The sequence below is a fragment of the Amphibalanus amphitrite genome, unplaced genomic scaffold, assembly GCF_019059575.1.
Source record: "Amphibalanus amphitrite isolate SeventyFive unplaced genomic scaffold, NRLGWU_Aamphi_draft 002430F_arrow, whole genome shotgun sequence".
NCBI lineage: Eukaryota > Metazoa > Arthropoda > Thecostraca > Balanomorpha > Balanidae > Amphibalanus > Amphibalanus amphitrite.
The window spans coordinates 1-24,856 of NW_024883870.1; the positions used below are offsets into that span (position 1 = coordinate 1).

The 24,856-nt window shown below is 46.3% G+C and overlaps 6 non-coding genes and 1 pseudogene across 6 annotated transcripts; all 7 read right to left on the reverse strand.

Moving 5' to 3' along the window:
• Positions 1-1,150: 1,150 nt before the first annotated feature.
• Positions 1,151-1,269, reverse strand: LOC122376968. Its single transcript, XR_006255727.1, has one exon. It is a non-coding gene; the product is annotated as a 5S ribosomal RNA (ribosomal RNA).
• Positions 1,270-3,735: 2,466 nt separating this feature from the next.
• On the reverse strand, positions 3,736-3,854 carry LOC122376965. Its single transcript, XR_006255724.1, has one exon. It is a non-coding gene; the product is annotated as a 5S ribosomal RNA (ribosomal RNA).
• Positions 3,855-6,349: 2,495 nt separating this feature from the next.
• Positions 6,350-6,468, reverse strand: LOC122376974. Its single transcript, XR_006255729.1, has one exon. It is a non-coding gene; the product is annotated as a 5S ribosomal RNA (ribosomal RNA).
• A 3,687-nt stretch (positions 6,469-10,155) lies between these two features.
• On the reverse strand, positions 10,156-10,274 carry LOC122376976. The gene has a single exon (XR_006255731.1). It is a non-coding gene; the product is annotated as a 5S ribosomal RNA (ribosomal RNA).
• Positions 10,275-12,811: 2,537 nt separating this feature from the next.
• On the reverse strand, positions 12,812-12,929 carry LOC122376972 (annotated as a pseudogene).
• Positions 12,930-15,412: 2,483 nt separating this feature from the next.
• On the reverse strand, positions 15,413-15,531 carry LOC122376969. Its single transcript, XR_006255728.1, has one exon. It is a non-coding gene; the product is annotated as a 5S ribosomal RNA (ribosomal RNA).
• A 5,320-nt stretch (positions 15,532-20,851) lies between these two features.
• On the reverse strand, positions 20,852-20,970 carry LOC122376975. The gene has a single exon (XR_006255730.1). It is a non-coding gene; the product is annotated as a 5S ribosomal RNA (ribosomal RNA).
• Between the last annotated feature and the right edge of the window lie 3,886 nt (positions 20,971-24,856).

The following is a 24,856-nucleotide window of genomic DNA, read 5'->3' on the forward strand; positions in this document are numbered from 1 at the left end:
GTTTAGTGTCGATCACGCATGCAATTGGAAGTTATTTCAGACAATTGGGAGGGGGGTTACGAATGTCCCCCCCCGACCAGTGGGCCGCGAATTTAAAACGTCGCAACTTCGCAAACACTCTCGGCGGAGGAGCATTCCAGAGATATGAAACTTGCAGGATGTTAGTATCCATTACGAGTTCTCAATTGTATCACTCGGATTTTTCCTTAAGGTCATATGAGTCAGTTTTTTTCGTGACCTCATAATTACAAGGCGATGGGGAAAAATGAAAAGACCTCCAACATCTTAACTACAAAGAATCGTGATTTCATGCACTCGTTGTAAAGCTCGATGCGTCTCTTTTGCAATGTTGACCTTGCCTGACGTCATTTATGACGTCATTAGGCTCATATTAATTTTTGTCAATAACTTCCGATCAAATTGATCCAGCGATTCGGGAGCAACCCATGGACTCGGGGAGGCTTGCGAATCGAAGGAGATGGGTCATGACCTCTTCGCCAACTTCGTGACGTTGGGGCGCTGAGCTGACCGTGACCCGGGGTCAACTCCTAAGGTGACCTCACCCAAACAAAAGGTATCTAATTCGACGCGACTGAGCGAGGCAAGCACGATGCTGCCAAAATCGCGGCTCAGCGGCCGTTTTTTTTTGCAAAGTTATTCACCAAAAACGGAACCGTACCTTAGGACACTTGACCTGACCTCAGAGGTCACCGGTTGACCGACGATCTTAAAATTGGGTACCAATCTCTTCGTCTCGTAACGGCGCACACGCCCGTTTTTTTCTGCGACGCGCTAGCTCCACCAGGGGCGGAACAGCGAAGGGGCGTTCGTACCTGCCATCCCCCTCCCCCTCAGCCGACGCGTATGTAGAATGCCAATAGGTCCGATGAGGGTTAAGTGAGAGGACATATCACTGCTTTTTGGCAACATAGCGATGTCTCGGCCCCGTTAAGCAATTTCGTTGAACGTCTTTCGATGGTTACAGTCCCGTTTCAAATGACATGCAGCTAGAACCAGTATGTAAAAAGAAACTTATCGAGTCCTAATAAATAGAAGACCTGTACAGTGTGCAGGGCACGGGCCATGTCGCAAAGAGCATAAACATTCAAGGGATAAATAGCCCAAGTGGCCACCATTGAAGAAGCGAAAATGACAACGACACCCGGTGTTCCCAGGCGGTCACCCATCCAAGTACTAACCGGGCCCGATGCTGCTTGACTTCAGTGATCGGACGGGAACTGTTATTTTCAGCATGGTATGGTCGTTGCCGACGGAATCAGTCCATCTTTACCTCCTTTATCTGTAACATAAAAGATGACGTCACAACTCTGGCACTGACAAGCCTCAAACACCACAGTCATTGCCTTTGGCCAAGCGGATGGCTTGAGTGATGACGCTGCTCAGTCTCATTGCTTATAAGTACCGATAGGCTACAACAAGCAAATGGCTCGCAAGCAATATGTAAGGGACGATGACACCAAACACATGAGTGAGAAGGGCAGCTGAAAGTCGGCACAACTGAGAAATGATCCCCGTCAAATCTCGAGACAAAAGCGGCACTTACACCCACACCGGCCGGGGGGGGGGGGGGGGGGGGTACCGCCCTCCATAGTTTTTTTTTTCGCGATAGCTCCGAATGCCACGGCGATACAGAGATGAAGCTTGGCATGCCTGAATTTTGATTCAAGCCGGATCTTTTGACACCAACCGCGATTTTCGGGTCATTTCAGGTCACCGACTTTTGACGTCATAAGCAAACCTTTGCCAAACTGGGGTCTGCGTATAACGCGCTCTATCGCGGGGAGGGGGCTCTTCATTGCCCCACTACTAACTCCGAAACTACTGGGCCGATTGTCAAAATTCAAACAGCTTCTGATAGCCCTGGAAAAACTGTCGAACGAAACATAATTTCATTGACCTCGAGGTCACCGGTGACGTCACAGTTCAGTGTAAAAATTATTATGATTTTGGCTTGTTAACAATTTGAGCTTTGACCGCCGTCTTACAAGTCATATCCGGCTAATTGACGGTTCACACACTCGTGAACAGATGCTTTAGATACCCTGAGGGTACCAAACTTGTACTTTGATTTTAAGGTCAGGTCAGGTCATCACGGGTCACGGAAATATTATAGCATGCGTCGGTCACATGACATATGTTTTATGGTCCATTTAGGCTATATATTTCGAATTTGATGTCGTTTGTGTCATTCGAGGTCATTTTGAGTTGAATTTGCTCAGATCAGTTCACTTTCAGGTAAAAAGGTCAAATTTTGAAGTTGAAATTGTACACGGAGACTGGGAATGTGAATAATTTTCAAAATTTTCAACATTTGTAAAATCCGAGATAGCAGTTGGATAGCACAGTCTATTCTAAGTCCTCTCATGCAAAGAAAGAACATCTAGCTTAAAAACTAAGCTCTTGGGAGCGATTGCCGTGGTTCAAGGTTTTGAGTCGAAATCGGCCGAACATGACGTCACTCTGACGTCATTTCCGGCCCACCGATGGTAGCTACGATCATATTTCGATGCAATGTGTCAAATTGATGCACCCAAAGTTGCTGTACGTTTAGTGTCGATACGTCATGCAATTTGGAAGTTATTTCAGACAATTGGGAGGGGGGTTACGAATGTCCCCCCCCCCCGACCAGTGGGCCGCGAATTAAAACGTCGCAACGTCGCAACACCCTCTCTGGCGGAGGAGCATTCACAGAGATATGAAACTTGCAGGATGTAGTATCCATTACGAGTTTCTCAACTTGTATCACTCGGATTTTTCCTTAAGGTCATATGAGGTCAGTTTTTTTTTTCGTGACCTCACAATTACAAGGCGATGGGGAAAAATGAAAAGACCTCCAACTATCTTAACTACAAAGAATCGTGATTTCATGCACTCGTTGTAAAGCTCGATGCGTCTCTTTTGCAATGTTGACCTTGCCTGACTTCATTTATGACGTCATTAGGCTCATATTAATTTTTTGTCAATAACTTCCGATTAAAATGATCCAGCGATTCGGGAGAGCCACCCATGGACTCGGGGAGGCTTGCGAATCGAAGGAGATGGGTCATGACCTCCTTCGACCAACTTCGTGACGTTGGGGCGCTGAGCTGACCGTGACCCGGGGTCAACAACCTAAGGTGACCTCACCCAAACAAACGATATCTAATTCGACGCGACTGAGCGAGGCAAGCACGATGCTGCCAAAATCGCGGCTCAGCGGCCGTTTTTTTTTTTGCAAAGTTATTCACCAAAAACGGAACCGTACCTTAGGACACTTGACCTGACCTCAGAGGTCACCGGTTGACCGACGATCTTAAAATTGGGTACCAATCTCTTCGTCTCGTAACGGCGCACACGCCCGTTTTTTCTGCGACGCGCTAGCTCCACCAGGGGCGGAACAGCGAAGGGGCGTTCGTACCTGCCATCCCCCTCCCCCTCAGCCGACGCGTATGTAGAAAGCCAATAGGTCCGGTGAGGGTTAAGTGAGAGGTCATATCACTGCTTTTTGGCAACATAGCGATGTCTCGGCCCCGTTAAGCAATTTCGTTGAACGTCTTTCGATGGTTACAGTCCCGTTTCAAATGACATGCAGCTAGAACCAGTATGTAAAAAGAAACTTACCGAGTCCTAATAAATAGAAGACCTGTACAGTGTGCAGGGCACGGGCCATGTCGCAAAGAGCATAAACAGTGAAGGGATAAATAGCCCAAGTGGCCACCATTGAAGAAGCGAAAATGACAACGACACCCGGTGTTCCCAGGCGGTCACCCATCCAAGTACTAACCGGGCCCGATGCTGCTTGACTTCAGTGATCGGACGGGAACTGGTATTTTCAGCATGGTATGGTCGTTGCCGGCGGAATCAGTCCATCTTTACCTCCTTTATCTGTAACATAAAAGATGACGTCACAACTCTGGCACTGACAAGCCTCAAACACCACAGTCATTGCCTTTGGCCAAGCGGATGGCTTGAGTGATGACGCTGCTCAGTCTCATTGCTTATGTGACCACCAAAAACACCGCCAAGTACCGATAGGCTACAACAAGCAAATGGCTCGCAAGCAATATGTAAAGGACGATGACACCAAACACATGAGTGAGAAGGGCAGCTGAAAGTCGGCACAACTGAGAAATGATCCCCGTCAAATCTCGAGACAAAAGCGGCACTTACACCCACACCGGCCGTGGAGGGGGGGGGGGGGGGGGGGGGCGGGGGTACCGTCCTCCATAGTTTTTTTTTTCGCGATAGCTCCGAATGCCACGGCGATACAGAGATGAAGCTTGGCATGCCTGAATTTTGATTCAAGCCGGATCTTTTGACACCAACCGCGATTTTCGGGTCATTTCAGGTCACCGACTTTTGACGTCATAAGCAAACCTTTGCCAGACTGGGGTCTGCGTATAACGCGCTCTATTGCGGGGAGGGGGCTCTTCATTGCCCCCCTACTAACTCCGAAACTACTGGGCCGATTGTCAAAATTCAAACAAATTCTGATAGCCCTGGAAAAACTAACGAAAGAAACATAATTTCATTGACCTCGAGGTCACCGGTGACGTCAGAGTTCAGTGTAAAAATTATTATGATTTTGGCTTGTTAACAATTTGAGCTTTGACCGCCGTCTACAAGTCATATCCGGCTAATTGTTGGTTTACACCCTCGTGAACAGATGCTTTAGATACCCTGAGGGTACCAAACATGTACTTTGATTTTAAGGTCAGGTCAGGTCATCACGGGTCACGGAAATATTATAGCATGCGTCGGTCACATGACATATGTTTTATGGTCCATTTAGGCTATATATTTCGAATTTGATGTGGTTTGTGTCATTCGAGGTCATTTTGAGTTGAATTTGCTCAGATCAGTTCACTTTCAGGTAAAAAGGTCAAATTTTGAAATTGAAATTTTACACGGAGACTGGGAAAGTGAATAATTTTCAAAATTTTCAACATTTGTAAAATCCGAGATAGCAGTTGGATAGCCCAGTCTATTCTAAGTCCTCTCATGCAAAGAAAGAACATCTAGCTTAAAAACTAAGCTCTTGGGAGCGATTGCCGTGGTTCAAGGTTTTGAGTCGAAATCGGCTGAACATGACGTCACTCTGACGTCATTTCCGGCCCACCGATGGTAGCTACGATCATATTTCGATACAATGTGTCAAATTGATGCACCCAAAGTTGCTGTACGTTTAGTGTCGATACGTCATGCAATTTTGAAGTTATTTCAGACAATTGGGAGGGGGGTTACGAATGTCCCCCCCCCGACAAGTGGGCCAGGAATTAAAACGTCGCAACTTCGCAACACCCTCTCTGGCGGAGGAGCATTCACAGAGATATGAAACTTGCAGGATGTAGTATCCATTACGAGTTTCTCAACTTGTATCACTCGGATTTTTCCTTAAGGTCATATGAGTTCAGTTTTTTTTTCGTGACCTCACAATTACAAGGCGATGGGGAAAAATGAAGGGACTTCCAACTATATTAACTACAAAGAATCGTGATTTCATGCACTCGTTGTAAAGCTCGATGCGTCTCTTTTGCAATGTTGACCTTGCCTGACGTCATTTATGACGTCATTAGGCTCATATTAATTTTTTGTCAATAACTTCCGATCAAATTGATCCAGCGATTCGGGAAAGCCACCCATGGACTCGGGGAGGCTTGCGAATCGAAGGAGATGGGTCATGACCTCCTTCGACCAACTTCGTGACGTTGGGGCGCTGAGCTGACGGTGACCCGGGGTCAACACCCTAAGGGGACCTCACCCAAACAAACGGTATCTAATTCGACGCGACTGAGCGAGGAGAGCACGATGCTGCCAAAATCGCGGCTCAGCGGCCGTTTTTTTGCAAAGTTATTCACCAAAAACGGAACCGTACCTTAGGACACTTGACCTGACCTCAGAGGTCACCGGTTGACCGACGATCTTAAAATTGGGTACCAATCTCTTCGTCTCGTAACGGCGCACACGCCCGTCTTTTTTTTCTGTGACGCGCTAGCTCCACCAGGGGCGGAACAGCGAAGGGGCGTTCGTACCTGCCATCCCCCTCCCCCTCAGCCGACGCGTATGTAGAAAGCCAATAGGTCCGGTGAGGGTTAAGTGAGAGGACATATCACTGCTTTTTGGCAACATAGCGATGTCTCGACCCCGTTAAGCAATTTCGTTGAACGTCTTTCGATGGTTACAGTCCCGTTTCAAATGACATGCAGCTAGAACCAGTATGTAAAAAGAAACTTATCGAGTCCTAACAAATAGAAGACCTGTACAGTGTGCAGGGCACGGGCCATGTCGCAAAGAGCATAAACAGTGAAGGGATAAATAGCCCAAGTGGCCACCATTGAAGAAGCGAAAATGACAACGACACCCGGTGTTCCCAGGCGGTCACCCATCCAAGTACTAACCGGGCCCGATGCTGCTTGACTTCAGTGATCGGACGGGAACTGGTATTTTCAGCATGGTATGGTCGTTGCCGACGGAAACTGTCCACCTTCACCTCCTTTATCTGTAACATAAAAGATGACGTCACAACTCTGGCACTGACAAGCCTCAAACACCACAGTCATTGCCTTTGGCCAAGCGGATGGCTTGAGTAATGACGCTGCTCAGTCTCATTGCTTATGTGACCACCAAAAACACCGCCAAGTACCGATAGGCTACAACAAGCAAATGGCTCGCAAGCAATATGTAAAGGACGATGACACCAAACACATGAGTGAGAAGGGCAGCTGAAAGTCGGCACAACTGAGAAATGATCCCCGTCAAATCTCGAGACAAAAGCGGCACTTACCCCCACACCGGCCGGGGGGAGGGGGGGGGGGTACCGCCCTCCATATTTTTTTTTCGCGATAGCTCCGAATGCCACGGTGATACAGAGATGGAGCTTGGCATGCCTGAATTTTGATTCAAGCCGTATCGTTTGACACCAACCGCGATTTTCGGGTCAATTCAGGTCACCGACTTTTGACGTCATAAGCAAACCTTTGCCAAACTGGGGTCTGCGTATAACGCGCTCTATTGCGGGGAGGGGGCTCTTCATTGCCCCCCCCCCCTACTAACTCCGAAACTACTGGGCCGATTGTCAAAATTCAAACAGCTTCTGATAGCCCTGGAAAAACTGTCGAACGAAACATAATTTCATTGACCTCGAGGTCACCGGTGACGTCACAGTTCAGTGTAAAAATTATTATGATTTTGGCTTGTTAACAATTTGAGCTTTGACCGCCGTCTTACAAGTCATATCCGGCTAATTGACGGTTCACACCCTCGTGAACAGATGCTTTAGATACCCTGAGGGTACCAAACTTGTACTTTGATTTTAAGGTCAGGTCAGGTCATCAAGGGTCACGGAAATATTATAGCATGCGTCGGTCACATGACATATGTTTTATGGTCCATTTAGGCTATATATTTCGAATTTGATGTGGTTTGTGTCATTCGAGGTCATTTTGAGTTGAATTTGCTCAGATCAGTTCACTTTCAGGTAAAAAGGTCAAATTTTGAAATTGAAATTTTACACGGAGACTGGGAATGTGAATAATTTTCAAAATTTTCAACATTTGTAAAATCCGAGATAGCAGGTTGATAGCACAGTCTATTCTAAGTCCTCTCATGCAAAGAAAGAACATCTAGCTTAAAAACTAAGCTCTTGGGAGCGATTGCCGTGGTTCAATGTTTTGAGTCGAAATCGGCCGAACATGACGTCACTCTGACGTCATTTCCGGCCCACCGATGGTAGCTACGAAGATCATATTTCGATACAATGTGTCAAATTGATGCACCCAAAGTTGCTGTACGTTTAGTGTCCATACGTCATGCAATTTGGAAGTTATTTCAGACAATTGGGAGGGGGGTTACGAATGTCCCCCCCCCCCGACCAGTGGGCCGCGAATTAAAACGTCGCAACTTCGCAACACCCTCTCTGGCGGAGGAGCATTCACAGAGATATGAAACATGCAGGATGTAGTATCCATTACGAGTTTCTCAACTTGTATCACTCGGATTTTTCCTTAACCCGCGCCCTGCTGGGGGGGGGGGGTGTTTGAACACCCCCCCCTTGTGGTTTTTCGCAAATATCTCAAAAACGGCGGCGCTCCGCGCCGCCGTTTTTGGTACACCTTATCATACATCAATTCTACACATGTTGTGAAAATTTCAGACCAAGGTCATTCAAGGTCAGGTCACCAGGTCACTTGAAGTGACCTCACCTCATAAAAAGTTTCAATGTCTGTCATAGCTACACCGAGTGACTGATCGCTTTGAAACTTTCAGCGATTGCTAAGAGTAATAGCATGTACAAAATGTATATCTCAGAATTTTGATATCGATGACCTAAGGTCAGGTCAATTTTGCGACCTCCCCATTATAAGTCAATGGGAGAAAATTGAAATGCGCCTCTTTTGGACGAAAGACATTATAAACACTCCCAAACACCAAATTACAAGTGGTTTAGACACATGGAATATGAAAATGGTGTCCGTGACCCTCATTTATGCCCTGAGGTCATCTTAGGTCACGAATGGTATCTAACAGTTTTTCGCAAATAACTTTTGATAGAGGCATGCTAGAGCGATGAAAACGCCTTAGATGTGTTCAGCTCGACGATACGGATCGACTGATATGCAACATGACCCTTTCCGGTCAGGTCATGACCTTGACCTGAGGTCAAATTTTCAAGTTGACCTTTCAAGGTCAGGTTATAGTTCATTCGATGCGTCTTGACGAGAGGAACACGATGCTGGTAAAAGTAAGCTCGTACAAGGCTTGGGTCAAAAGTTATTGCAGAAAAACTGTTTCCGAAAAAAATCGGCTATTTTTGCAGTTTTTGCCCCCTGCAGGCAAAACCGTTGACGGTAGGTCAAATCTGAGAGAATTACTCAGAAAGGGCGTTAATAGGGCTATCGAATGCGCTTTTCCGCTGCGCTGTAGCTCTATTGGTTCCCGAGTTATGCGTTGGCTTCTTGGAAATTTTCGACATTCTACCTGGAAATCGGCGAAATTTTGCCTTCAATGACCTCTGGTGACCTGACCTTTGACCTGACCAAAAAATTGACCGAAGTGATTTCGTCATTATTTTTGACGTTCTTTCGAACGCCGCCTTCTGCGTATCGCTACGTGGCCCAGGAGCCGAGTTACAAGGGGGGGGGGTGTTCAAACACCCCCCCCCCAGCAGGGCGTGGAAATCCAGGACCCCCAGCCGGGCGCGGGTTAAGGTCATATGAGGTCAGGTTTTTTTCGTGACCTCACAATTACAAGGCGATGGGGAAAAATGAAAAGACCTCCAACTATCTTAACTACAAAGAATCGTGATTTCATGCACTCGTTGTAAAGCTCGATGCGTCTCTTTTGCAATGTTGACCTTGCCTGACGTCATTTATGACGTCATTAGGCTCATATTAATTTTTTGTCAATAACTTCCGATCAAATTGATCCAGCGATTCGGGAAAGCCACCCATGGACTCGGGGAGGCTTGCGAATCGAAGGAGATGGGTCATGACCTCCTTCGACCAACTTCGTGACGTTGGGGCGCTGAGCTGACCGTGACCCGGGGTCAACACCCTAAGGTGACCTCACCCAAACAAACGGTATCTAATTCGACGCGACTGAGCGAGGCAAGCACGATGCTGCCAAAATCGCGGCTCAGCGGCCGTTTTTTTGCAAAGTTATTCACCAAAAACGGAACCGTACCTTAGGACACTTGACCTGACCTCAGAGGTCACTGGTTGACCGACGATCTTAAAATTGGGTACCAATCTCTTCGTCTCGTAACGGCGCACACGCCCGTTTTTTTTTTCTGCGACGCGCTAGCTCCACCAGGGGCGGAACAGCGAAGGGGCGTTCGTACCTGCCATCCCCCTCCCCCTCAGCCGACGCGTATGTAGAAAGCCAATAGGTCCGGTGAGGGTTAAGTGAGAGGACATATCACTGCTTTTTGGCAACATAGCGATGTCTCGGCCCCGTTAAGGAATTTCGTTGAACGTCTTTCGATGGTTACAGTCCCGTTTCAAATGACATGCAGCTAGAACCAGTATGTAAAAAGAAACTTATCGAGTCCTAATAAATAGAAGACCTGTACAGTGTGCAGGGCACGGGCCATGTCGCAAAGAGCATAAACAGTGAAGGGATAAATAGCCCAAGTGGCCACCATTGAAGAAGCGAAAATGACAACGACACCCGGTGTTCCCAGGCGGTCACCCATCCAAGTACTAACCGGGCCCGATGCTGCTTGACTTCAGTGATCGGACGGGAACTGGTATTTTCAGCATGGTATGATCGTTGCCGACGGAATCTGTCCATCTTCACCTCATTTATTTGTAACATAAAAGATGACGTCACAACTTTGGCACTGACAAGCCTCAAACACCACAGTCATTGCCTTTGGCCAAGCGGATGGCTTGAGTGATGACGCTGCTCAGTCTCATTGCTTATGTGACCACCAAAAACACCGCCAAGTACCGATAAGCTACAACAAGCAAATGGCTCGCAAGCAATATGTAAGGGACGATGACACCAAACACATGAGTGAGAAGGGCAGCTGAAAATCGGCACAACTGAGAAATGATCCCCGTCAAATCTCGAGACAAAAGCGGCACTTACACCCACACCGGCCGGGGGGGGGGGGGGTACCGCCCTCCATAGTTTTTTTTTTCGCGATAGCTCCGAATGCCACGGCGATACAGAGATGAAGCTTGGCATGCCTGAATTTTGATTCAAGCCGGATCTTTTGACACCAGCCGCGATTTTCGGGTCATTTCAGGTCACCGACTTTTGACGTCATAAGCAAACCTTTGCCAAACTGGGGTCTGCGTATAACGCGCTCTATCGCGGGGAGGGGGCTCTTCATTGCCCCACTACTAACTCCGAAACTACTGGGCCGATTGTCAAAATTCAAACAGCGTCTGATAGCCCTGGAAAAACTGTCGAACGAAACATAATTTCATTGACCTCGAGGTCACCGGCGACGTCACAGTTCAGTGTAAAAATTATTATGATTTTGGCTTGTTAACAATTTGAGCTTTGACCGCCGTCTTACAAGTCATTTCCGGCTAATTGTTGGTTCACACACTCGTGAACAGATGCTTTAGATACCCTGAGGGTACCAAACTTGTACTTTGATTTTAAGGTCGGGTCAGGTCATCACGGGTCACGGAAATATTATAGCATGCGTCGGTCACATGACATATGTTTTATGGTCCATTTAGGCTATATATTTCGAATTTGATGTCGTTTGTGTCATTCGAGGTCATTTTGAGTTGAATTTGCTCAGATCAGTTCACTTTCAGGTAAAAAGGTCAAATTTTGAAGTTGAAATTGTACACGGAGACTGGGAATGTGAATAATTTTCAAAATTTTCAACATTTGTAAAATCCGAGATAGCAGATTGATAGCACAGTCCATTCTAAGTCCTCTCATGCAAAGAAAGAACATCTAGCTTAAAAACTAAGCTCTTGGGAGCGATTGCCGTGGTTCAATGTTTTGAGTCGAAATCGGCCGAACATGACGTCACTCTGACGTCATTTCCGGCCCACCGATGGTAGCTACGAAGATCATATTTCGATACAATGTGTCAAATTGATGCACCCAAAGTTGCTGTGCGTTTAGTGTCGATACGTCATGCAATTTGGAAGTTATTTCAGACAATTGGGAGGGGGGTTACGAATGTCCCCCCCCCCCCCCCGACCAGTGGGCCGCGAATTAAAACGTCGCAACGTCGCAACACCCTCTCTGGCGGAGGAGCATTCACAGAGATATGAAACTTGCAGGATGTAGTATCCATTACGAGTTTCTCAACTTGTATCACTCGGATTTTTCCTTAAGGTCATATGAGGTCAGTTTTTTTTTTTCGTGACCTCACAATTACAAGGCGATGGGGAAAAATGAAAAGACCTCCAACCATCTTAACTACAAAGAATCGTGATTTCATGCACTCGTTGTAAAGCTCGATGCCTCTCTTTTGCAATGTTGACCTTGCCTGACTTCATTTATGACGTCATTAGGCTCATATTAATTTTTTGTCAATAACTTCCGATTAAATTGATCCAGCGATTCGGGAGAGCCACCCATGGACTCGGGGAGGCTTGCGAATCGAAGGAGATGGGTCATGACCTCCTTCGACCAACTTCGTGACGTTGGGGCGCTGAGCTGACCGTGACCCGGGGTCAACAACCTAAGGTGACCTCACCCAAACAAACGATATCTAATTCGACGCGACTGAGCGAGGCAAGCACGATGCTGCCAAAATCGCGGCTCAGCGGCCATTTTTTTTTTGCAAAGTTATTCACCAAAAACGGAACCGTACCTTAGGACACTTGACCTGACCTCAGAGGTCACCGGTTGACCGACGATCTTAAAATTGGGTACCAATCTCTTCGTCTCGTAACGGCGCATACGCCCGTTTTTTTTTTCTGCGACGCGCTAGCTCCACCAGGGCCCTGGTGTTCCACCAGGGCCCTTCGCTGTTCCGCCCCTGCAGGGGCGGAACAGCGAAGGGGCGTTCGTACCTGCCATCCCCCTCCCCCTCAGCCGACGCGTATGTAGAAAGCCAATAGGTCCGGTGAGGGTTAAGTGAGAGGTCATATCACTGCTTTTTGGCAACATAGCGATGTCTCGGCCCCGTTAAGCAATTTCGTTGAACGTCTTTCGATGGTTACAGTCCCGTTTCAAATGACATGCAGCTAGAACCAGTATGTAAAAAGAATCTTATCGAGTCCTAATAAATAGAAGACCTGTACAGTGTGCAGGGCACGGGCCATGTCGCAAAGAGCATAAACAGTGAAGGGATAAATAGCCCAAGTGGCCACCATTGAAGAAGCGAAAATGACAACGACACCCGGTGTTCCCAGGCGGTCACCCATCCAAGTACTAACCGGGCCCGATATGCTTGACTTCAGTGATGGGACGGGAACTGGTATTTTCAGCATGGTATGGTCGTTGCCGACGGAATCAGTCCATCTTTACCTCCTTTATCTGTAACATAAAAGATGACGTCACAACTCTGGCACTGACAAGCCTCAAACACCACAGTCATTGCCTTTGGCCAAGCGGATGGCTTGAGTGATGACGCTGCTCAGTCTCATTGCTTATGTGACCACCAAAAACACCGCCAAGTACCGATAGGCTACAACAAGCAAATGGCTCGCAAGCAATATGTAAAGGACGATGACACCAAACACATGAGTGAGAAGGGCAGCTGAAAGTCGGCACAACTGAGAAATGATCCCCGTCAAATCTCGAGACAAAAGCGGCACTTACACCCACACCGGCCGGGGGGGGGGGGGCGGGGGTACCGTCCTGCATAGTTTTTTTTTTTCGCGATAGCTCCGAATGCCACGGCGATACAGAGATGAAGCTTGGCATGCCTGAATTTTGATTCAAGCCGGATCTTTTGACACCAACCGCGATTTTCGGGTCATTTCAGGTCACCGACTTTTGACGTCATAAGCAAACCTTTGCCAAACTGGGGTCTGCGTATAACGCGCTCTATTGCGGGGAGGGGGCTCTTCATTGCCCCCCTACTAACTCCGAAACTACTGGGCCGATTGTCAAAATTCAAACAAATTCTGATAGCCCTGGAAAAACTAACGAAAGAAACATAATTTCATTGACCTCGAGGTCACCGGTGACGTCACAGTTCAGTGTAAAAATTATTATGATTTTGGCTTGTTAACAATTTGAGCTTTGACCGCCGTCTTACAAGTCATATCCGGCTAATTGTCGGTTCACACACTCGTGAACAGATGCTTTAGATACCCTGAGGGTACCAAACTTGTACTTTGATTTTAAGGTCAGGTCAGGTCATCACGGGTCACGCAAATATTATAGCATGCGTCGGTCACATGACATATGTTTTATGGTCCATTTAGGCTATATATTTCGAATTTGATGTCGTTTGTGTCATTCGAGGTCATTTTGAGTTGAATTTGCTCAGATCAGTTCACTTTCAGGTAAAAAGGTCAAATTTTGAAGTTGAAATTGTACACGGAGACTGGGAATGTGAATAATTTTCAAAATTTTCAACATTTGTAAAATCCGAGATAGCAGTTGGATAGCACAGTCCATTCTAAGTCCTCTCATGCAAAGAAAGAACATCTAGCTTAAAAACTAAGCTCTTGGGAGCGATTGCCGTGGTTCAAGGTTTTGAGTCGAAATCGGCCGAACATGACGTCACTCTGACGTCATTTCCGGCCCACCGATGGTAGCTACGATCATATTTCGATACAATGTGTCAAATTGATGCACCCAAAGTTGCTGTACGTTTAGTGTCGATACGTCATGCAATTTGGAAGTTATTTCAGACAATTGGGAGGGGGGTTACGAATGTCCCCCCCCCCCCGACCAGTGGGCCGCAAATTAAAACGTCGCAACTTCGCAACACCCTCTCTGGCGGAGGAGCATTCACAGAGATATGAAACTTGCAGGATGTAGTATCCATTACGAGTTTCTCAACTTGTATCACTCGGATTTTTCCTTAAGGTCATATGAGTTCAGTTTTTTTTTCGTGACCTCATAATTACAAGGCGATGGGGAAAAATGAAAAGACCTCCAACTATATTAACTACAAAGAATCGTGATTTCATGCACTCGTTGTAAAGCTCGATGCGTCTCTTTTGCAATGTTGACCTTGCCTGACGTCATTTATCACGTCATTAGGCTCATATTAATTTTTTGTCAATAACTTCCGATCAAATTGATCCAGCGATTCGGGAAAGCCACCCATGGACTCGGGGAGGCTTGCGAATCGAAGGAGATGGGTCATGACCTCCTTCGACCAACTTCGTGACGTTGGGGCGCTGAGCTGACCGTGACCCGGGGTCAACTCCTAAGGTGACCTCACCCAAACAAAAGGTATCTAATTCGACGCGACTGAGCGAGGCAAGCACGATGCTGCCAAAATCGCGGCTCAGCGGCCGTTTTTTTGCAAAGTTATTCACCAAAAACGGAACCGTACCTTAGGACACTTGACCTGACCTCAGAGGTCACCGGTTGACCGACGATCTTAAAATTGGGTACCAATCTCTTCGTCTCGTAACGGCGCACACGCCCGTTTTTTTCTGCGACGCGCTAGCTCCACCAGGGGCGGAACAGCGAAGGGGCGTTCGTACCTGCCATCCCCCTCCCCCTCAGCCGACGCGTATGTAGAATGCCAATAGGTCCGATGAGGGTTAAGTGAGAGGACATATCACTGCTTTTTGGCAACATAGCGATGTCTCGGCCCCGTTAAGCAATTTCGTTGAACGTCTTTCGATGGTTACAGTCCCGTTTCAAATGACATGCAGCTAGAACCAGTATGTAAAAAGAAACTTATCGAGTCCTAATAAATAGAAGACCTGTACAGTGTGCAGGGCACGGGCCATGTCGCAAAGAGCATAAACATTCAAGGGATAAATAGCCCAAGTGGCCACCATTGAAGAAGCGAAAATGACAACGACACCCGGTGTTCCCAGGCGGTCACCCATCCAAGTACTAACCGGGCCCGATGCTGCTTGACTTCAGTGATCGGACGGGAACTGGTATTTTCAGCATCGTATGGTCGTTGCCGACGGAATCAGTCCATCTTTACCTCCTTTATCTGTAACATAAAAGATGACGTCACAACTCTGGCACTGACAAGCCTCAAACACCACAGTCATTGCCTTTGGCCAAGCGGATGGCTTGAGTGATGACGCTGCTCAGTCTCATTGCTTATGTGACCACCAAAAACACCGCCAAGTACCGATAGGCTACAACAAGCAAATGGCTCGCAAGCAATATGTAAGGGACGATGACACCAAACACATGAGTGAGAAGGGCAGCTGAAAGTCGGCACAACTGAGAAATGATCCCCGTCAAATCTCGAGACAAAAGCGGCACTTACACCCACACCGGCCGGGGGGGGGGGGGGGTACCGCCCTCCATAGTTTTTTTTTCGCGATAGCTCCGAATGCCACGGCGATACAGAGATGAAGCTTGGCATGCCTGAATTTTGATTCAAGCCGGATCTTTTGACACCAACCGCGATTTTCGGGTCATTTCAGGTCACCGACTTTTGACGTCATAAGCAAACCTTTGCCAAACTGGGGTCTGCGTATAACGCGCTCTATCGCGGGGGCGTATTTACAAATTGCAACCGAGCTCCGCCGTAGGGTATTTTATTTCCGCCGTAGTGTATTTCACTTGGGGGATTTTCTACCATACATCTGCCTGAGCTTAGGGTAATTACAATTTGTCGGCGACGTTCAAAAATGATGCACCTTTTTTCGCAGTATAGGATATCGCATGTGCATATTTCTGCCTTTTTGGGTGCGCTTTATCGGTTTTTCGTGAGTAACTCGCGTAAAAACCGTCCGATCGCGACGAAACTTTCAATACCCCCGATTTTATCAATTTTACACCTACCCTGAAAATTTCATGACCCTGACCCAAATGACCTTTGACCTGTGACCTATTTCTCGAGACCATGTTTGGCTCGAATCGCGATTCGGCGTATGTCGGCTCGCATTAGCCGCGCGGTTGCAGTTTTCACGTGGTTTCAAGCGTTGAAACATGTGATATGATGCTGGTCCCATGCATTAGGGTGGGTGTCAAGGTCACCTGAAGGTCAGGTCAGCTCAATGACCTTTGATGACCTCGGTTCACTTTTTCGAGTTTTGCATGTTTCTAGGCTAGTTTTTGGAGCTGATTTCGAATTTAGCAACCATTTGAACATCACAGCGGGTGTAACGAAATTATCCAGACACCTTTCTTCCCGCTGTAAAAGCAAAACAATCTGGTACTTTTTCTTTTAACCGAGCTGGTAGCCACCTTTCATAAAAACACAGTTTACTCACCTCGTTGGTTTCTGCATATCTTTGGAGTGGTTTCAAAGGACAGTCAGAGAGGAAATGAGGAACCCACACAGTGGCAAATGTTCTGGAGCATTTCAGCCAATGGATTCTCCAGCACACTGGCTTTGATGCGGATCAACGCCGTCTAAACCTGTGCCTGCGGTTGAGCAGTGCTTATGGCGGGTGGCTCTTCATACACCTCCTGCTGACCAAGAGCCCACAGGTTTTCGATTGAATTGGGATCGCGACTTTTTCCAAGTCATAAGCGTTAGCCCAGAATGATTGAAGGTTCTATCGGCATCAATTCCCGTTCTTTTAGGGACTTTTAAGTAGCGCGCCGCCACGCATAAAGTCAGCGTGGCTTGAATCAGGCATCAGTGCGCGTTCAGAAACCGTGCCCTCCTATGCCGTCTGGTTGAGCGCCTCCAATCATGCTCCACCACCTTCCCTGGAAAAGCTCCACCCTTGCCTATGGGGCAAAATATAAGGGACAAAAACACAAAACAAGACAGATAAAAACAAAGCAAAATTAACTCATTACCTAATGAAATTCAGGCTGGAGCAAAAACATAGGTAAAAGGTTATATCAAATTAGAATGAAAGATTAAAATCAACCTGACCAGGCCTTACGGACTACGGTCCGACCGGGTCCTAACCACCTTACTTCGCCTAACTTGACCCAGTTCAACCTAGCCTACCACAACACCTGCAGAGTGCAGAGGTACCTTCCTGGAAAAATGACGCCCAGGGAGATGACTGTCCAACTTATTGAAATACTACCATGATTGCTTGTCAAAATGTGTGTCATCATGCTCTTGTTTGACAAGTGATGTATAATAAATGTGATATTCAATAATTACTCCTGACTGTTGACTGTTGAGTTATCAAAATATTCAAATAATCAGGGTACAATCCTGTGCATAGTGCACACTAATCATGTTGTTTTTGTGTAGGCCCTCTGCACATTGTTGTGTGCACTGCTATGTGCACCTTAAGTAAAAAAGTGACTGGTGGTACATGACAAAAGGTTGAGCAACTGTGAAGTTCATGCCCTTGGTCTTGCTGGTGCCAAATGCCTATAGCTAGGATCAGTGAGGGTTGTAGACATGCTACATACATTGTGCATTGAAGATATTGGCACAAAGTTCATCCGTAATTACTATGCTTAACACCTAATGCAAGAAGCGACATAAATGCCCAGATGATAAAGCTCTCTGGTCAACATCACACAAATTTATTGACATACTTTGCAGGTACATATTTACATTCATGGTAAATACTTTCGATTTGATTCAGAAACTAGTTGCTAGTAAGCTTGCATTTTTGTAGGTACAACGAGTCGACCATATATTAAATCACAAAAAAACCTTCTCATGGCATTCATCAATACCTTTCTACCGAACAAGTACCTTATACCTAGCTTCCATGCAATGATTCTAAAATTTGTCCGCAATCCATCTATATCTCAACTGACACAATGAATTTCAAATACCCTAACAAAACCTATAACTGTACATAAGAAGAATGCAATATTACAAGAATTATGAATTTCTGAAGTTATTCTCACATGCTGAATGTTGACACTACTTTTGTCGTCCATTTCCATGTTTGATTGAGCCATCATATAGAACTGTTTCCGTTCTACAGTCACAAGCTTTCCCACAAATCTTGAATTTTTACACATCATCTTGAACCATGCTCCAGTCTTTCCAACAAAGCAATTTTGATTTGTTGCAAAAGCTTCAGATCATGATATGCTTGAGGTTTGTTACACCATTTGTCAGACAAATCTCTACAAAATGTGTATCAATTCCCAAACTAAGTAATTGATCATATCAGTATTTGCAGTTTCCACACAATGTTTCATAATACTATTCTATGTTTATATAAAGAAACTCAAATAATCCACAAATTGTTATTGAAACACTCTCACTTCAAGAATTCACAGCAATAACAGTACAAGTTCAGAAGCAAACAAACATTGCGCCACATTTCGTATGAAACGCGCCATGGCCCTGAAGTTTCTACCACAGACGGTAGTTCAACCGCAGCCGTAGTGCGAAAACCCCTGCCCACCTTACCCCACGGCGGAGCTCGGTTGCAATTTGTAAATACGCATCGCGGGGAGGGGGCTCTTCATTGCCCCACTACTAACTCCGAAACTACTGGGCCGATTGTCAAAATTCAAACAAATTCTGATAGCCCTGGAAAAACTAACGAAAGAAACATAATTTCATTGACCTCGAGGTCACCGGTGACGTCACAGTTCAGTGTAAAAATTATTATGATTTTGGCTTGTTAACAATTTGAGCTTTGACCGCCGTCTACAAGTCATATCCGGCTAATTGTTGGTTTACACCCTCGTGAACAGATGCTTTAGATACCCTGAGGGTACCAAACATGTACTTTGATTTTAAGGTCAGGTCAGGTCATCACGGGTCACGGAAATATTATAGCATGCGTCGGTCACATGACATATGTTTTATGGTCCATTTAGGCTATATATTTCGAATTTGATGTGGTTTGTGTCATTCGAGGTCATTTTGAGTTGAATTTGCTCAGATCAGTTCACTTTCAGGTAAAAAGGTCAAATTTTGAAATTGAAATTTTACACGGAGACTGGGAAAGTGAATAATTTTCAAAATTTTCAACATTTGTAAAATCCGAGATAGCAGTTGGATAGCCAAGTCTATTCTAAGTCCTCTCATGCAAAGAAAGAACATCTAGCTTAAAAACTAAGCTCTTGGGAGCGATTGCCGTGGTTCAATGTTTTGAGTCGAAATCGGCCGAACATGACGTCACTCTGACGTCATTTCCGGCCCACCGATGGTAGCTACGAAGATCATATTTTGATACAATGTGTCAAATTGATGCACCCAAAGTTGCTGTACGTTTAGTGTCGATACGTCATGCAATTTGGAAGTTATTTCAGACAATTGGGAGGGGGGTTACGAATGTCCCCCCCCCCCGACCAGTGGGCCGCGAATTAAAACGTCGCAACTTCGCAACACCCTCTCTGGCGGAGGAGCATTCACAGAGATATGAAACATGCAGGATGTAGTATCCATTACGAGTTTCTCAACTTGTATCACTCGGATTTTTCCTTAAGGTCATATGAGGTCAGGTTTTTTTCGTGACCTCACAATTACAAGGCGATGGGGAAAAATGAAAAGACCTCCAACTATCTTAACTACAAAGAATCGTGATTTCATGCACTCGTTGTAAAGCTCGATGCGTCTCTTTTGCAATGTTGACCTTGCCTGACGTCATTTATGACGTCATTAGGCTCATATTAATTTTTTGTCAATAACTTCCGATCAAATTGATCCAGCGATTCGGGAAAGCCACCCATGGACTCGGGGAGGCTTGCGAATCGAAGGAGATGGGTCAAGACCTCCTTCGACCAACTTCGTGACGTTGGGGCGCTGAGCTGACCGTGACCCGGGGTCAACACCCTAAGGTGACCTCACCCAAACAAACGGTATCTAATTCGACGCGACTGAGCGAGGCAAGCACGATGCTGCCAAAATCGCGGCTCAGCGGCCGTTTTTTTGCAAAGTTATTCACCAAAAACGGAACCGTACCTTAGGACACTTGACCTGACCTCAGATGTCACCGGTTGACCGACGATCTTAAAATTGGGTACCAATCTCTTCGTCTCGTAACGGCGCACACGCCCGTTTTTTTCTGCGACGCGCTAGCTCCACCAGGGGCGGAACAGCGAAGGGGCGTTCGTACCTGCCATCCCCCTCCCCCTCAGCCGACGCGTATGTAGAAAGCCAATAGGTCCGATGAGGGTTAAGTGAGAGGACATATCACTGCTTTTTGGCAACATAGCGATGTCTCGGCCCCGTTAAGCAATTTCGTTGAACGTCTTTCGATGGTTACAGTCCCGTTTCAAATGACATGCAGCTAGAACCAGTATGTAAAAAGAAACTTATCGAGTCCTAATAAATAGAAGACCTGTACAGTGTGCAGGGCACGGGCCATGTCGCAAAGAGCATAAACATTCAAGGGATAAATAGCCCAAGTGGCCACCATTGAAGAAGCGAAAATGACAACGACACCCGGTGTTCCCAGGCGGTCACCCATCCAAGTACTAACCGGGCCCGATGCTGCTTGACTTCAGTGATCGGACGGGAACTGGTATTTTCAGCATGGTATGGTCGTTGCCGACGGAATCAGTCCATCTTTACCTCCTTTATCTGTAACATAAAAGATGACGTCACAACTCTGGCACTGACAAGCCTCAAACACCACAGTCATTGCCTTTGGCCAAGCGGATGGCTTGAGTGATGACGCTGCTAAGTCTCATTGCTTATGTGACCACCAAAAACACCGCCAAGTACCGATAGGCTACAACAAGCAAATGGCTCGCAAGCAATATGTAAGGGACGATGACACCAAACACATGAGTGAGAAGGGCAGCTGAAAGTCGGCACAACTGAGAAATGATCCCCGTCAAATCTCGAGACAAAAGCGGCACTTACACCCACACCGGCCGGGGGGGGGGGGGGGGTACCGCCCTCCATAGTTTTTTTTTCGCGATAGCTCCGAATGCCACGGCGATACAGAGATGAAGCTTGGCATGCCTGAATTTTGATTCAAGCCGGATCTTTTGACACCAACCGCGATTTTCGGGTCATTTCAGGTCACCGACTTTTGACGTCATAAGCAAACCTTTGCCAAACTGGGGTCTGCGTATAACGCGCTCTATCGCGGGGAGGGGGCTCTTCATTGCCCCACTACTAACACTGAAAACAAGTTGAAAGAACTTTATGCAAAAGCATCTTAAAATATTCCACACTTAGGTTTTTTGGGTATTAGGGTAAACTGGCTTAGAGGCGAAGCAGAACGTCTGGTTCATGAAGAACACACACAGTGTTTCACATAGACCGAAGACACGTGCTGCTTCTTCGCGTGCAGTCTTAGCGGCCCCAGGGGGCTTCAACTCGACCAACACCGGTTCTTCTTCGTTCTCCCTAGTCACGTGATATTACGTCACACAAGGCGCGCGAAAGATAAACCCTTTGAAGGTTTTGCACGAACTAGCATCGGGTTTAAGAAGAAGGGGTTGTGGTTTAATCAGTGTAATGGCTTTCATCAAGACCACGCCCGCGGTACCACGTTCTAGCGTCCACCGGAACCGATCGCCATTTTTCAATCGCGTTGGATCACGCTTTGTGCAGTGACGAGCGGCTGGTGCAAGATTGGGTGAATGGCAAGTAATCGAATATTGAAGAACTGAAATAAGGTTAACTTTTGGCTTGTCAAGTGTTGTGTATTATTTATATTACTTGTGATTGACAATAATAAGCAATATCACAACGCTCTTCGAATGCATGGATGAATGCATTGGATGAAGACAGTCCATATGCAAGACCAATCAATGCAGTAAGTATTTAGGTATATGTTGTATAAATGCCCCATAGCTTAAATCATGCATGTGGTATTTAGACAAATCTTCCAAATGAAGATAAGTCAGGAATAGAATCAGCTTGCCATTTTGGGGTTAACTGATTTAGGTATAAATTTGGCTGATTTTAATAAACATATGTTCTTGCTGATTAGTGCCATATTTTATCTAGCTGCACTTTATATGTTAAGTGCATTATTTAATTTTTGGAGTAGGCTCATGGTATCTGAAGTCAATCTAAGTTTCTTTACTCCCTGCCTGTTGAATAACGCATCCGCCCGATTCTTCATTCTAGGGGACGAGGCCATCTCCGCTCTGATTGAGGCCCTGGAGTCTGAGGAGAGCGTCCTGGCGTGCGGAGACGTCGACATCGTCGAAAACGCTGGCTTGAAGCTGGTGGTGGAAGGAGAAACTGTATGTGATTTGGGAGAATGCGATATCGCCACCCGGCTGCTGACATGGGCGATAGCGCATATATACTGTGTTTGGGAAAACATCCACTTGCTAAAGCTAAAAATGTGTTCATATTTGTACAGAAAGCAACCCTGAGCGTGAAGGAATCAACCTGAATAATTTAACATGCCCGAAAGGCTGTGGAGTTCTTTGGCTTGGATGTGTAAGGCAAGTGACACGGCCGAGGGGAAAGCGTTCCTGCAGAGTGCAGGCTGATTGCGGGCTGATCGCAGGCTGAATGCGGGCTGGTTGCGGGCTGATCGCATGGGCTGGTTGCGGGCTGGTTGTTCCTGACTGGAGACTTGCAGGCTGATTGCTCAGAGTAAAGAGGAAGGTAAATACATTTTAAGGTGTATCAAGTACTGTGTTTGCGCAGCAGATGTGACGGCGCAGGTCGATAGCCATGCATGGGAGGTTCAATAGAGGAATGAACGGGGATTTTGCAGTATTGCAATAGAACTGAAAGGGTTCTACAACCGATATTCAGAACACAGGGTGGTGTCCCTATAAACCTCAGGGACTTCTTCACAGACCCTTTGGAGTTCTTATCTAGGTGCTAAGAACGCTCTTATTTTAAACCCTAAACCTCATAAGAGTCTTTGGAAGAATCGTGTGGATTCTTTTGATGAGAATGCAAAGCCGTCTACGTGAAGAGCCATGGGGGTTCTGAAAAACGGTGGCATAACATTTTACCCCACAGGGGTATAAATACCCCTGTACGTTCTTAACGTTCTTCCAAAGTGTTTTCAGTGAACTCCGAAACTACTGGGCCGATTGTCAAAATTCAAACAAATTCTGATAGCCCTGGAAAAACTAACGAAAGAAACATAATTTCATTGACCTCGAGGTCACCGGTGACGTCACAGTTCAGTGTAAAAATTATTATGATTTTGGCTTGTTAACAATTTGAGCTTTGACCGCCGTCTACAAGTCATATCCGGCTAATTGTTGGTTTACACCCTCGTGAACAGATGCTTTAGATACCCTGAGGGTACCAAACATGTACTTTGATTTTAAGGTCAGGTCAGGTCATCACGGATCACGGAAATATTATAGCATGCGTCGGTCACATGACATATGTTTTATGGTCCATTTAGGCTATATATTTCGAATTTGATGTGGTTTGTGTCATTCGAGGTCATTTTGAGTTGAATTTGCTCAGATCAGTTCACTTTCAGGTAAAAAGGTCAAATTTTGAAATTGAAATTTTACACGGAGACTGGGAAAGTGAATAATTTTCAAAATTTTCAACATTTGTAAAATCCGAGATAGCAGTTGGATAGCCAAGTCTATTCTAAGTCCTCTCATGCAAAGAAAGAACATCTAGCTTAAAAACTAAGCTCTTGGGAGCGATTGCCGTGGTTCAATGTTTTGAGTCGAAATCGGCCGAACATGACGTCACTCTGACGTCATTTCCGGCCCACCGATGGTAGCTACGAAGATCATATTTTGATACAATGTGTCAAATTGATGCACCCAAAGTTGCTGTACGTTTAGTGTCGATACGTCATGCAATTTGGAAGTTATTTCAGACAATTGGGAGGGGGGTTACGAATGTCCCCCCCCCCCGACCAGTGGGCCGCGAATTAAAACGTCGCAACTTCGCAACACCCTCTCTGGCGGAGGAGCATTCACAGAGATATGAAACATGCAGGATGTAGTATCCATTACGAGTTTCTCAACTTGTATCACTCGGATTTTTCCTTAAGGTCATATGAGGTCAGGTTTTTTTTCGTGACCTCACAATTACAAGGCGATGGGGAAAAATGAAAAGACCTCCAACTATCTTAACTACAAAGAATCGTGATTTCATGCACTCGTTGTAAAGCTCGATGCGTCTCTTTTGCAATGTTGACCTTGCCTGACGTCATTTATGACGTCATTAGGCTCATATTAATTTTTTGTCAATAACTTCCGATCAAATTGATCCATCGATTCGGGAAAGCCACCCATGGACTCGGGGAGGCTTGCGAATCGAAGGAGATGGGTCATGACCTCCTTCGACCAACTTCGTGACGTTGGGGCGCTGAGCTGACCGTGACCCGGGGTCAACACCCTAAGGTGACCTCACCCAAACAAACGGTATCTAATTCGACGCGACTGAGCGAGGCAAGCACGATGCTGCCAAAATCGCGGCTCAGCGGCCGTTTTTTTTGCAAAGTTATTCACCAAAAACGGAACCGTACCTTAG